Genomic DNA, 13,463 nt, shown 5'->3' on the forward strand with positions numbered 1-13,463 from the left:
TGTGTTTACACTGGCGTGTTATGGTGAGGAGGGGGGGTTGGGCTAGTCCGTGGCGTTGTAATGTAACATACAGGTGTGAGAAACTAGTACCAAGCTGAGGCTCTTGAGCTTCTTTTTCCTATTTTAACTTAAGTTCAAAGCTAATTATTATATAAAAAACAGTGTACAACTTGTATGACTGACTTTGAGAGGCACTCACCTCCAAGTAAGCATCCCAAAGCACAATTAGGTGATTTATGGAGCGATGTCCGCCTTAATTGTTGACGTCCCCGCCACAGCTGGTCGTATTCTTCCCTTCTCAGCCCGCTAGTGCGACTGTCTTGCCACAAACTCGTTCTTTTTTCATTTTTTTCCTTATCCAACATTACAAGAATTCACTATGTTGCGTTATCACTGCGTTGCTGTACCCTTCATATGCAACCCGTTCTCGCACTTTCGTATAGTCAATATTGACTTATTAAATACGTGCATATGTGACATACTAAACATACTAGTTTACCTTGAAAAGCTTCATAGAAAATACCGACCTTACCTAACTTTCTTAGTATGTTAAGATAAGTATCTTATTGCTTCGTAATTACAATTATTACTTAACCTATTACAGGTATAGGTTAAGTAATAATTGTAATTACAAAGCAATAAGATGCTAATCTTAACATACTTGAAAAGCTTCATAGAAAACACCGACCTTACCTAACCTTCTTAGTATGTTAAGATAAGCATCTTACTGCTCTGTAGTTACAATTATTACTTAACCTATTATAGGTATAAGTTAAGTAATAATTGTAATTACGAAGCAATAAGATACTTATCTTAATATACTAAGAAGGTTAGGTAAGGTCGGTGTTTTCTATGAAGCTTTTCAAGGTAAACTAGTATGTTTAGTATGTCACATATGCACGTATTTAATATGTCAATATTGACTATACAAAAGTGCGAGAACGGTTTGTCATATGACCAAAAACTCTGTTTTGGGCTCACTGGTACGTAAATATCCCGAGAATATTGAACTAAATCGCTGACCCCCGTCCAACACTTGTGCCTTCCCTGGCCGTCCTACACTGTGTATACACTGTGTATACACTGTGTATACACTACACTGCGTACTCACCTAGTTGTACTCACCTAGTTGTGCTTGCGGGGGTTGAGCTCTGGCTCTTTGGTCCCGCCTCTCAACCGTCAATCAACAGGTGTACAGGTTCCTGAGCCTACTGGGCTCTATCATATCTACGCTTGAAACTGTGTATGGAGTCAGCCTCCACCACATCACTTCCTAATGCATTCCATTTGTCAACCACTCTGACACTAAAAAAGTTCTTTCTAATATCTCTGTGGCTCATTTGGGCACTCAGTTTCCACCTGTGTCCCCTAGTGCGTGTGCCCCTTGTGTTAAACAGCCTGTCTTTATCAACCCTGTCGATTCCTTTGAGAATCTTGAATGTGGTGATTATGTCCCCCCTAACTCTTCTGTCTTCCAACGAATTGAGGTTTAATTCCCGTAGTCTCTCCTCGTAGCTCATACCTCTCAGCTCGGGTACTAGTCTGGTGGCAAACTTTTGAACCTTTTCAAGTTTAGTCCATATACACATGCAAAGTCCAGCTTTGCGTGTGTATATGTGTATGCATGTGCGTGCGTGCATATTGTGAGGGTGTATTCGTATGTGTTTATCTATCTGTACTTACCTATCAATGATTAAAATGAAGTGAAGTCTAACTATTTATGCCTATTAGCCTTGTTGTACCTGTTGTGTTATAGTTTACCTTTTCTGACGTTCAAAGTCTTTGTCGAACTTGTTCTTATAAGCTGAGGGTAGAGGTGGCTTCCACAGCTTCTCTCAAGGCCACTTGTTGACCACACTTGTTGACCACACTTGTTGACCACAATACAGGGTACCAGTGTTTACTTACATTTCTTCGACTTATTTGTGTTTCCAGCTCCCACTTGTGTCCTCTTGTTCTGTTTTTTCTCAACTTAAAGCGGCAGTCCTTGTCTATCTTGTCTATTCCTCTTAGTATCTTGTATGTTATGAGCATATCTCATTTGTTTCTTCTATCCACCAAGGTCCTGAGGTCACGTTCCTTCAGCAAGTCCTCAAAGTTTAACTCTAATAACTCTTAACTTAACTCTTAACTCTTAACTCTAGCACTAATCTAGCTGCACTTTTTCGATGTTCGTTTAATGCTTCACAAAATGTATTTTAGGCCGTTGCTTCATATTCCAATATTTTTTAAACAAAATCTTTGTAGATTCTCTTGAGAGAGTCCTGATTTACGTTTCAAACGGCGTTTCTTTAAACAATACAACCTTCGTCAAAAAGCAAACATGGTATACCAATTTACATGACACAATGTAGGTTGCCACCATCGATCTACTTATATTGGTATGGCCACAACAAAGCTTTCGAAAAGACTGAATTGCCAACTACAAGCTTGTAGCCCTAGAAACCATATGCATACTGAGTACAACACTCATTGAGAACTTGCTTGTAAATAATAAAATAAATCCTACAGAGTACCACTGACAAGAAATTACAAATTCTGGAAATCATATTTCAAAAAAGACCCATCTAAATATACAGAATAATGACTTCCCTTCCTTGCCTATACTCAAACTCAGAGCTCACCACACATCACCGGATAATGACGACGTTTCTTCTGAGGTCTCCATTCCCACCGCGAGTACGGGAGTAGAAAGCTTACATAGAGAGATCAACAATGCCAGCAATGTGGTCATATTTAACCAGATGTGTTTAAAAGAATGCCTGCTCCCCTAGTATTCCTATCAATGGTATAAATTAAGTCCAGACAAGCGCAAGACAAATTTAACACCAATTCTGAATGCTTCAGAAGATTAACATATCATCGAATGAACAAATCCACATGGGCCATGATGAGGGTTCGAACCTACGTCTGGGATAATCCCAGACGCGCCTTAGTTGACTACGCAACAACATGGTCAAAAGAATTGCAACAGGGAGTGCTATCTCCCTCACACGGATCTTGCAGCCTCTCCAAGACACGCCTCTCCAAGACATGCCTCTCATCGCGGCCCTTGTGGATTTGTTCATTTGATACATCGCGCTCTTGTGATTTCTGTGTGAATAATACCGAATGTGTGTGTGTGTGTGTGTCTCAACGCATGTCCGTGTTGCAGTGTACACATTGTATCTTAAAATATATGACTGTTTTAAAAGCTGTCCCTCGTTTTCCTTGGGAGCTCCTCCTGAGAGGGCATTAGCAGACTGCTCTAAAAGTCGGAAGCAAAAGCACTCCTCCGAGGCTGCTTCACTTTTCCTCTCACAACTATATTTAATACTTCGGGTCGTCTGCTGAGTATCCAAAAATACTATATTTATGTTGCATTAACTTATGCCTATTTAACATGAAGCCTACATTTAACAACTGTTATTCATACCTCTTCCAGAATGATAAATGAAGTCACTTCAATTGACAGAATTGTGTTGAAGCAATGTAAACTGAGTTTATTGTTCAGTAAGACATCTATGAATGGTGTGCTTCAACGAAAGTGTGACAGGAAGACTTCCTGAGACCATTGCAGTGAACGGATGACATACACGTTCTTGCCGGAAGGAAAGTCTTACCCTTGATTACATCACATCGGTATAAAGGGAGAAAATAATAAGAATGAAGTGGAAGACGAAGAGGACGAAGGTAATAGCTAAATAAGACAAATACTAAAATCACATATGCAGAAAATGTATTTTGCAACACAAATTAATTAAACAGACTACAGCGGTGACGTCAAGATATATAAATTCAGAAGATTTCCGCCCTAGTCTTAGATACGGATATAAACATTATGAATAAAGAAAGTAGGATTCACTGATAAATCACGAGTTTCGCTAAATGGAGAAACGTTGAGATATGGAGAGAATGTAGAGACATGGGGGGGGGGGGGGAATACAACAAGAAAGAAAAGAAGGAGATGGACGAGAACGAAATTTCAATGGAGTGGTAGGAGGAGGAGAGTGTGTGTCAGGATGACAAGCAGGTAATCCCTGGATAAGGTGTTTGGGGTAGGAGAGAGGGATAGGGGAGAGACGGTTAGTACAGACGACGTAGAAGAGAGATATGTAGGTCAATACAAGCCCTTAATCTATCCTGTGTAACCACCAGTGTTACAGTCTTCACTTTCAATCATGACGAGGACAGATGCGCTGTGGTCATCACTCTCGCACTCAACACCTGCGTTTCCACTCGCCACGCACATCCATATCTTCCCCCCATCCCTCGGGCTCTCTCGAGTACCTGTGCTCGACTTGAGAGTTCTGTGAATGCCTTAAACTGCCAGTCGATTTGATATATGAGGTTTCTCGTTATTTACGGACCAACAATTCCTCGGAGACGAATTCCTGTTAGTTGATCTATTTTCTAGGATTCAACGCTTGGAGTTATCATGAGTCCAGTTAGGTTCTCGAAAAGAGCGCGCGCGCGCGTGTGTATGTGTGCTTCCTTTGACAATATGACTCATATTTTATTGCCCCAATGGGCCGATTGTTCCAATAAGGGGCAGTGAAGCTGGTGGTGTGCCCTTGTGAAGCTCTTGCCCTTATTGGTCTGAGATTGGCCTGGGAGTGCACGTATCAGGCTACGTTTAATCTGGGAGTGCACGTACCAGTCAAAAGTTTAATCTGGGAGTGCACATACCAGTCAAAAGTTTAATCTGGGAGTGCACGTACCAGTCAAAAGTTTAATCTGGGAGTGCACGTACCAGTCAAAAGTTTAATCTAGGAGTGCACGTACCAGTCAAAAGTTTAATCTGGGAGTGCACGTACCAGTCAAAAGTTTAATCTGGGAGTGCACGTACCAGTCAAAAGTTTGATCTGGGAGTGCACGTACCAGCCAAAAGTTTAATCTGGGAGTGCACGTACCAGTCTAAGTTTAATCTGGGAATGCATGTACCAGTCTAAGTTTAATCTGGGAGTGCACGTACGAGGGAGCCGGTCAGCCGAGCGGACAGCACGCTGGACTTGTGATCCTGTTGTCCTGGGTTCGATCCCAGGCGCCGGCGAGAAACAATGGGCAAAGTTTCTTTCACCCTATGCCCCTGTTACCTAGCAGTAAAATAGGAACCTGGGTGTTAGTCAGCTGTCACGGGCTGCTTCCTGGGGGTGGAGGCCTGGTCGAGGACCGGGCCGCGGGGACACTTAAAAAAAGCCCCGAAATCATCTCAAGATAACCATCACATGATAACCAGTCAAAAGTTTGATCTGGGAGTGCACGTACCAGTCAAAGTTTAATCTGCGGGAGTACGTACCAGTCTAAGATTGATCTTGGAGTGCACGGATTCGTCGCAATAAAGTTTCGACTCTGGCAGATTTGTCGCTTCTTGTTTTCCGGTATTGATATGCAACATTTTGTCATTAATTTAATAGTGAAAATAATGTTTAGTTGATATATCTTGCAGGTTTCTCTCTGTCTCTCTATTCGTTCATTATTTTGTATTGGTTCTTTGTCTCCTTCTCCTGAGTAACGTTTAAAAACTAATAATAATATAGTAGAATAATTTTAATAATAATGATAATAATAATGATAATAATAAAACTAAGTAATCATTACTATATTATTTGTCATAAATAAGGTAGAATGCACAAAATTATAATAATAATAATAAACACACAGTGTTCTTGGTGGAAGGAATTTGTGCATAGTCTCCTGATAAGCCGCGTTTCTCCCTGATGTCTCCCCATATTCCTCCTCTCTTCCTTCATCTCTCCTTCTCCTCCTGATATTTTTATCTCACAAGACGGACGGTGGAGTAAGGAATGACGCTTCTTGAAAGACTCCTCTGCTTCAATAGACCGCTTCCATCCCGCTTCATGAGAAACAAGACGATTGACGAATTTATCCTGTTTATTTGCACTCAAAGAGTAATGGTGTTGACGTTCTCTTCCCCGGCGGTAAATGTGTGGGTGTTGATGTTGGTCCCGTCCTGTGTTTGTGTTGATGTTGGTCCCGTCCAGTGTTTGTGTTGATGTTGGTCCCGTCCTGTGTTTGTGTTGATGTTGGTCCAGTCCTGTGTTTGTGTTGATGTTGGTCCCGTCCTGTGTTTGTGTTGATGTTGGTCCCGTCCTGTGTTTGTGTTGATGTTGGTCCCGTCCTGTGTTTGTGTTGATGTTGGTCCCGTACTGTGTTTGTGTTGATGTTGGTCCCGTCCTGTGTTTGTGTTGATGTTGGTCCCGTCCTGTGTTTGTGTTGATGTTGGTCCCGTCCTGTGTTTGTGTTGATGTTGGTCCCGTCCAGTGTTTGTGTTGATGTTGGTCCCGTCCTGTGTTTGTGTTGATGTTGGTCCCGTCCTGTGTTTGTGTTGATGTTGGTCCCGTCCAGTGTTTGTGTTGATGTTGGTCCCGTCCTGTGTTTGTGTTGATGTTGGTCCCGTCCAGTGTTTGTGTTGATGTTGGTCCCGTCCAGTGTTTGTGTAGATGTTGGTCCCGTCCTGTGTTGATGTTGGTCCCGTCCTGTGTTTGTGTTGATGTTGGTCCCGTCCTGTGTTTGTGTTGATGTTGGTCCCGTCCTGTGTTTGTGTTGATATTGGTCCCGTCCTGTGTTTGTGTTGATGTTGGTCCCGTCCAGTGTTTGTGTTGATGTTGGTCCCGTCCTGTGTTTGTGTTGATGTTGGTCCCGTCCTGTGTTTGTGTTGATGTTGGTCCCGTCCTGTGTTTGTGTTGATGTTGGTCCCGTCCAGTGTTTGTGTTGATGTTGGTCCCGTCCAGTGTTTGTGTTGATGTTGGTCCCGTCCAGTGTTTGTGTTGATGTTGGTCCCGTCCTGTGTTGATGTTGGTCCCGTCCTGTGTTTGTGTTGATGTTGGTCCCGTCCAGTGTTTGTGTTGATGTTGGTCCCGTCCAGTGTTTGTGTTGATGTTGGTCCTGTCCTGTGTTTGTGTTGATGTTGGTCCCGTCCAGTGTTTGTGTTGATGTTGGTCCCGTCCAGTGTTTGTGTTGTTGTTGGTCCCGTCCAGTGTTTGTGTTGATGTTGGTCCCGTCCAGTGTTTGTGTTGGTCCTGTCCTGTGTTTGTGTTGATGTTGGTCCCGTCCAGTGTTTGTGTTGATATTGGTCCCGTCCTGTGTTTGTGTTGATGTTGGTCCCGTCCAGTGTTTGTGTTGATGTTGGTCCCGTCCAGTGTTTGTGTTGTTGTTGGTCCCGTCCAGTGTTTGTGTTGGTCCCGTACTGTGTTCGTGTTGGTCCCGTCCTGTGTTTGTGTTGATGTTGGTCCCGTCCAGTGTTTGTGTTGATGTTGGTCCCGTCCAGTGTTTGTGTTGATATTGGTCCCGTCCAGTGATTGTGTTGATGTTGGTCCCGTCCTGTGTTTGTGTTGATGTTGGTCCCGTCCTGTGTTTGTGTTGATGTTGGTCCCGTCCTGTGTTGATGTTGGTCCTGTCCAGTGTTTGTATTGATGTTGGTCCCGTCCAGTGTTTGTGTTGATGTTGGTCCCGTCCTGTGTTTGTGTTGATATTGGTCCCGTCCAGTGTTTGTGTTGATGTTGGTCCCGTCCTGTGTTTGTGTTGATATTGGTCCCGTCCAGTGTTTGTGTTGATGTTGGTCCCGTCCTGTGTTGATGTTGGTCCCGTCCTGTGTTTGTGTTGATGTTGGTCCCGTCCTGTGTTGATGTTGGTCCCGTCCAGTGTTTGTGTTGTTGTTGGTCCCGTCCAGTGTTTGTGTTGATGTTGGTCCCGTCCTGTGTTTGTGTTGATGTTGGTCCCGTCCAGTGTTTGTGTTGATGTTGGTCCCGTCCTGTGTTTGTGTTGATATTGGTCCCGTCCAGTGTTTGTGTTGATGTTGGTCCCGTCCAGTGTTTGTGTTGATGTTGGTCCCGTCCAGTGTTTGTGTTGATGTTTGTCCCGTCCAGTGTTTGTGTTGATGTTTGTCCCGTCCAGTGTTTGTGTTGATGTTGGTCCCGTCCTGTGTTTGTGTTGGTCCCGTCCAGTGTTTGTGTTGATGTTGGTCCCGTCCAGTGTTTGTGTTGATGTTGGTCCCGTCCAGTGTTTGTGTTGATGTTGGTCCCGTCCTGTGTTTGTGTTGATGTTGGTCCCGTCCAGTGTTTGTGTTGATGTTGGTCCCGTCCAGTGTTTGTGTTGATGTTGGTCCCGTCCTGTGTTTGTGTTGATGTTGGTCCCGTCCAGTGTTTGTGTTGATGTTGGTCCCGTCCAGTGTTTGTGTTGATGTTGGTCCCGTCCAGTGTTTGTGTTGATGTTGGTCCCGTCCTGTGTTTGTGTTGGTCCCGTCCAGTGTTTGTGTTGATGTTGGTCCCGTCCAGTGTTTGTGTTGATGTTGGTCCTGTCCAGTGTTTGTGTTGATGTTGGTCCCGTCCAGTGTTTGTGTTGATGTTGGTCCCGTCCTGTGTTTGTGTTGATGTTGGTCCCGTCCAGTGTTTGTGTTGATGTTGGTCCCGTCCAGTGTTTGTGTTGATGTTGGTCCCGTCCTGTGTTTGTGTTGATGTTGGTCCCGTCCAGTGTTTGTGTTGATGTTGGTCCCGTCCAGTGTTTGTGTTGATGTTGGTCCCGTCCAGTGTTTGTGTTGATGTTGGTCCCGTCCAGTGTTTGTGTTGATGTTGGTCATGGACATAACGGACGGTAAGTCACAATACCGAGGCTGAAGATGTGATGACCAAACCACACGTCAGAAAATGCAGGACCGACGACCTTTCGGTCCGTCCTGGACCTTAACGTCGTCGCTTCTCTATTATCTGGTGTGAGGAGCTGTCACCATTGACATAATATATAGGTGTTCGTGCTCTAGTGCCAGACACTGGACCATGTAGCTTTGATCGGGATGAAAGCTTCGTGTTTGTATAGATCTGAAGCTTTGAACTTAAAAGCTTCAAATCCAAATTTTTGGATTTGAAGCTTTCGGGAACCTTTGGGAAACCATTTGTAAATTGTGTCTTGAACGTTGTAATTAACAGTTCGTATGTCGCGTCTTGAACGTTGTGGTAAACCGTTCTTTTGGCGTGTCCTGAACGTTAAGGTAAACTGTTCGTTTGTCGCGTCTTGAACGTTAAGGTAAACCGTTCTTTTGTCGAACCCTAAACGTTGTGGTAACACTTCATCATATTATTATTTAGGGAAATATTAACATCACGAGTTATAAAGCCACATCATCTCCATCGCTGATTCCATGGAACGATAGAGTCTTGATGTCCAATTAATTTTCTTCTCTGTTTAACACGTTTATAAATAATATGGATCTCTATAAATCCGGAATTTCTGTATTATGCCATCATTATCGAGATTTAAACATATATTCAATAAAATATTTGGTTGAGCTGAGATATATTAAAAATATTATTGATCTCAGCATATGACATGAATTGTTGATCAGAGAAACTGGTAAACAATATTGGGGTACCGGTGATACAGTCAGGTTCGTTCTCCACTCACAATCTAGAACTCCGGGTTCGAATCCCGCGCGGGACAAAAATGTTTGGGCGCATTTCGTATCACCTAGCACCTGTTCTCCTAGCAGTAAGTGGGGACCCAGGAGTTAGTCTGCTTGTTAAGGGGTTGCATCCTCGGGAAGGGTCAGTAGTTCGACCTTGGAGAGAGGGGTCAGTAATTCTATATAAGCTTAACGTATATACACACTCAGGCTGCCCGTCCCCCAATACAATGAATTATTATTATTAATTATTGTAGTCTATCATGCACACAAACAACAATTATTGGTGATGTGCTAATGAGTTAATACTTTAAGATATTTAACAATAAAAGTATTCCTTGTATGATTATAGGACCCAACGTTCCAGGTAAAATTAACAATATAACATACTTATGAGGTAGTTGGAAAAGCATGAAATAGATAAGTAATGTCTTCAACGACCAAACAGAACAGCAGTTGAATAGTCTCCCATCTCGTTCCGAGAAAGAGAAAATGAACTTTTTCACCAAAGAAAACCACAGTTACAGGCTAACAATTATATTTTAAAAAGCGTAAATTTTTCAAGATTCTTCACTGAACTAATGATAATAATAATAATAATAATAATAATAATAATAATAATAATAATAAGAATAATAATAAAAATAAAAGGCTTAAAAACCCATGTTTATATATTTGTGAAATTTATGTAAAGAATTTACACCAAGTCTTTCGCACTCTCCTGAGTGCTTTACCAAGGTGTGAGTGTGTGGTCTGAGTGTGTGATAGAGTAAGAGATAATAATAATCCGGAAGGAGTTTATATATTACATTTAGAGATTGTAATGAAGTCTGTGATGGAAACAGGGCGTAAACTGGAGATCAGAATTGAAGAACATAAGAAAGCGTGTAGAATCATGGACCTAGATTCACGAAGCTCCATATATTTCTTCGTAAGTAGGTTTGCTACGATGGTTCCTAAGTATGCCCTAAGATGTTTAGGTGCAATTCACGTAGATCTACTTAGGAAGATATTTGTTAGTGCACCTACGTGCTGCTAAAGGTCACTACTGTGTTTCGTTTGGCCAATCAGAGAACAGCAACATTCTTCATATTGAAGATTTAGCGCTGGCTTATCGAAGCTCTACTGCCTCCTATTTATGTCGAATTTTCTTATAAAATTAGTATATTTCGAAGTAAAACAATGTTTTTTCAACTTCTACAGCCAGCACCGACATTGTAGTAAACAAATATGTTACATTTGTTGTTTACCTACGTAATTCTAAGAGATACTGTGTAGCTGTCCTTGTTACTCGGAAGATGCGCTGATAATTATTGTATATATTTACTGAACTTATCCAAGGGCCACTAACTATCTAGTAACCTCGAAGAGGACAGAAAGCCGGCGGCGTGTTAAAGGGCCCGTTAATTGTCTTAATGATATTTTTTAGCTGGAATTTGGCATTTACGGCTTCAGCGGGTAGGCGGTTCCTTGGGTTTATAACCCTCTTGGTGGAAAAAACATTTGTTTTCAGTCCTATTTGAGAGAACATACTCTCCAACACTATATCTGTGATTGCCCTGTTATCAGTGACTTCATACCAAATGGTATGAGGTACTTTGAGCTCTGTAATTACTTCATACACTCAGGAATATTGGAAGATATTCATGTGCTGAACCCAGATTTTGCCAGTGGGAGGCTAATAGATCAGAATTAAGTATTTTATTCTCTCCTGATTACATGTATGACTGGCCATCCTGTGAGGTGAGAATGTTGGATGAGCTTGTAGCTGGTTTTTGATCTACACTGTGTGGTCCTTCATTCAGAATAGGGAAGCAGCACATTGCTGTGTAAACCTAAACATGTTAAAAAATACATTGTTTGAGAGGAGTCTTGTAGAAATTGGTAAGAGTAACTATAATATAATGCTTCCATGATTCAGTGCTTATCTCTTGTGAAAATTGCGAAGAGTTCTTTAGTCAGAGTTGATTTGTTTTTTGTATTCAGGCTGGTATTTTCTAAATTGATTCCATGTATGTCTAACCATCCTGTGAGATGGGAGTACTGTATTAGATCAACTTATAGCTAGTTTTTTATCTACACTGTGTAATATTCCATATAGAATAGGGTAGCAGCACATTGCTGTGTATACCTAATCTTTTTAATAAAAAAAATCAGTAATAAAGATTTTAAATTATAGTTATCATTATTACAAATACTGTATTATCCTTATTAAATCATGTTTACCATGGATCATTAAGATCTCATGTTGATATGTAAGTCATATTTCTTTTCAACTGGTAATCCATGCTTATCATTCATTATACTGTGCATTATACATCAATTTTCCACTTACTTGGATATACTGTACAGTACAAAAAGATATAAGAAAAATGAACCAGTAATATTTCTTTCATTATATTTTTTTATTTAAATAACTGCATCAATATTTTTAAAGCTGACAGGACTTGTTTTACCATACAGGTGCATTACTTGTTAAAAAAAATTTGGGTTATTGTTACACACAATGGTGCTACATAGCCTTCCCAGCTTGGTGCCTTCTTTTAATACTTACTGATTAATAAATAAATAATAATAAATAAATTTTATTCAGGAAAAGTACATACAGTTGATTAACAAACATAATGTTGGATTTATAGACAGAGCTAGTACATACAATACCTAAAGCCACTAATACTCATAGCATTTCAGGCAAAGTGTGGGGGAAAAACACTTAGACTAAAACTTAATAGTAATCGGGATTAGGTATAAATTGTGTTGAAAGAAGGAATAAAAAATAAAAAAAGAAGGTAACATAACAGAGATCAGCAATTGTACACGTTGGTGAACAGCATTGTTTGAAAAATAGCAAGACATGGGTTGACATTTAGGGGATAAGTTTGGTTACATGGAGTTAATTAGGTAGTACTTGGTTTTACTCTTAAACTGGTTGAGAGAATGTTACGGACCCGAGCCCAGCGTCCGAGCACGGAGCTGTGACGACCACGCCATCTGTGGGTCAGCTCCCGAAACCCCCTCCAAATGGACAGCGCCATCTAGTGAGGACAGGATATACTGGCCACAGGGGCTGGTTTCCCTTCCTAATCAGCTCGTGACATAGCTGCTGCTGACCTCTGGTGAGGTGAGGCTTAGACAGCAACGCCATCTATGGAGCGGATAGGTGGACGTTTGTGTCTAAGCCTGTGAGTGAGATGCCCTAGAGTGTCGTCAGTACTAATGACGTGTCTGATTACAGAGTCGACCTGGGACTGCTGAATCGGACGGTGGATCAGTCTACCCAAGGCAGCCGTAGTACCTTCACGCATTTGCTGCTGAAGCTGTGAGTCGCCCCCCGGATGAACGCTGTTGTGTTAGCCTGCCTGTGAGGTGGCAGAACCAGGGATTGTCGTACCCGGGGCTGACTGGCGGAGAAGACTAACCACTGGGGTGTTGTGGTGAGGAGAGTGATCTGTGGGATCACACGAGGCTCCTGCCTAGGGCTCGCAACCCTAGTATCGGTCGTGGAGTGGCCTACTCAGCGTAGCTGATTGGAACCTGCCAGCTACAGGCTGGATTTGTGGTTGAAGGCCTCCATGACGGTGCACCCAGTGGGACCGTGATTTGGCTGACCTGTGGCCGGGGTAGACTCGTCTAGAGAATCTACGGATTCATCGTGAGGCCACAAGAAGAGGACCAAGGGCTAAGCATCGTTGAGCACCGTGGAACACTCCGCGTCTTCAGAGGAAGACCATATTGTACATTATAGTGTTTATACCCCCCGTGTGATAATTTATATATTTATTTATTGTGATGGTAATTATATATTTAATTTAGAGAATTTGTATCCCTTCCCCTTTAATTTACTTGCGTTACGGAACACACCCCTTGAAAGCTACTACTAGCTTGGGGCCGGATACCCAAACTCTAATAACATCAGAGAAAGAACCCGTTGCGACCCAATAGGGCCGTAACAGAGGTACAGTTTTTGACATGATTCAGGAGGGCATTCCACATTCTGGGTCCCTTGATTTGTAGAGCACTTCTAGTTTGGTTACACACAGCCAAATTGTGTAACAGGAAGAGATTT

Source organism: Procambarus clarkii, chromosome 42 (assembly GCF_040958095.1).
Source record: "Procambarus clarkii isolate CNS0578487 chromosome 42, FALCON_Pclarkii_2.0, whole genome shotgun sequence".
Lineage (NCBI taxonomy): Eukaryota > Metazoa > Arthropoda > Malacostraca > Decapoda > Cambaridae > Procambarus > Procambarus clarkii.